We start from the raw sequence: 1,656 nt of genomic DNA on the forward strand, positions 1-1,656 counted from the left end.
TTGGCATTTTATATGCAAATATAGTCAGTCCTTGGCCTTAAGGCCTTAATACCTATACCTTAATATGGGTGGCTGACATCAATCAACCAGCAAATTAAACAAATTAAACAACTCAATGACACATTGGAAGCTTGTAAGGAATATTCATACATACTGCTATGATTGTAACCCACATAAGGCTCAATAAAGGAAGCTTTAAACACGGATTTTTATTTTAACCATGTGACTGTAATTTTCAAATCTCATTTGTCTCTACTGGAAATAACTATCACTTTAAAAGAAATAGGATCCTTATCCTGGTGTTTTGAGACTAATGCATGTAGATTCGCATACACTTCCTGCCAACTGTAAACAGAGCTGATCAGGGTCTAATGAATTACAACCGACTTTTGTATGATCTTCTATTTGTTTTACATGGTTACCCTCGTCTATAGTTTGCAGCCCTGTTATGGACTTTTTTTTATATTCACAACCTCTTACATATATAGCAGACATTTTCTATATATCCTAGTCCTCGTTCATAGTTTCTGTATATTCCTGCACCCTTTTAAATGTTTTAAATGTATCTACCCTCTTTTATAGGTTTATACATTAATGTATTCTTTTACATTATCTGTACATTATTATTTTCTGCCCTCGTCGGTATTTACTAAATATTCCGTGCCTTTGATATGTTCTATACAGTCATGGCCACGTCTGAATTTTCTATATTGCTATGCCCTCTTCTGTATATATTCATGTCATCTTCTACAAGTTTTATAATACATATATTATTTTCTGAATTTTCTGTAAAACCCTGTCCTTTTTTATCATTTATATATGCCTGTCATTTTCTATATTTTCTATATATAAATGATATATTATTTACAAGAGGAAATTTTATATTTATTCCCTCTAATATATTTTCTATATATTCCAGTCCTGGAATAGTTTCTGTTGTGGTGGTCCTGTCTTTACACAATTTTCTGTTTCCATTCATTATCTTCCACAGTACTTAGAATAGATTGATTAATGTAATAATGACAGTAGCGATAGGTATAGAAGAGAGATACAGATATGTCAATATCTTGTAGGTCTCAGACAGGACCGGACTGGACTAATATAATATAAAAAACTTCATGAATATATCCAGTTCTCGAATACCAGGATAGTCTCACGCAGGAAGGATCAAAACTTTCCCTGTTACAACTGTTACATTTTTATTACCAGACAGAAACTTTCTTCAGCTAGTTGAGGTTTGTTTGTAGCATTTGTTGTTGTTATATATCCGATTCATCCCAGTCTAGTGCCACACAACGTTGTAATGTTGCAGACGACAGCGTGTAAGTGTTTATAAAAACAAACAACCATTTGGTCTGTAATTACTATTTCCAAATGTGTATTTCTATAAATATTCTTAGTTTATTCTAGCTATGCAACCTGCTATACGTCTGATTAAACAAACACTCAAAATACATCTAAACAATATCATATTATACCATTCTTTTTTTTTGTTATACAATGACTTGAGCATAGATTATATATATTATTGTGCGTTTATATTATATTATCAGATATCGTGCATATTATATATGTAAACTACACCGCAAACATGTGCTTATGTTAACCTGTTAACTTGAAGCACTCCTACCTCATTTTATAACAAATCGAATATTA

At 31.6% G+C, this 1,656-nt stretch overlaps 1 protein-coding gene across 1 annotated transcript in view; it reads right to left on the reverse strand.

The window, feature by feature from the left end:
• Positions 1–1,656, reverse strand: part of LOC108798022 (T-cell leukemia homeobox protein 1-like) — a 10,337-nt gene that overhangs the window by 7,887 nt on the left and 794 nt on the right. The window lies entirely within an intron of this gene.

The sequence above is a fragment of the Nanorana parkeri genome, unplaced genomic scaffold (genome assembly GCF_000935625.1).
Source record: "Nanorana parkeri isolate BGI_ZX_2015 unplaced genomic scaffold, ASM93562v1 scaffold1382, whole genome shotgun sequence".
Taxonomy (NCBI): Eukaryota; Metazoa; Chordata; class Amphibia; order Anura; family Dicroglossidae; genus Nanorana; species Nanorana parkeri.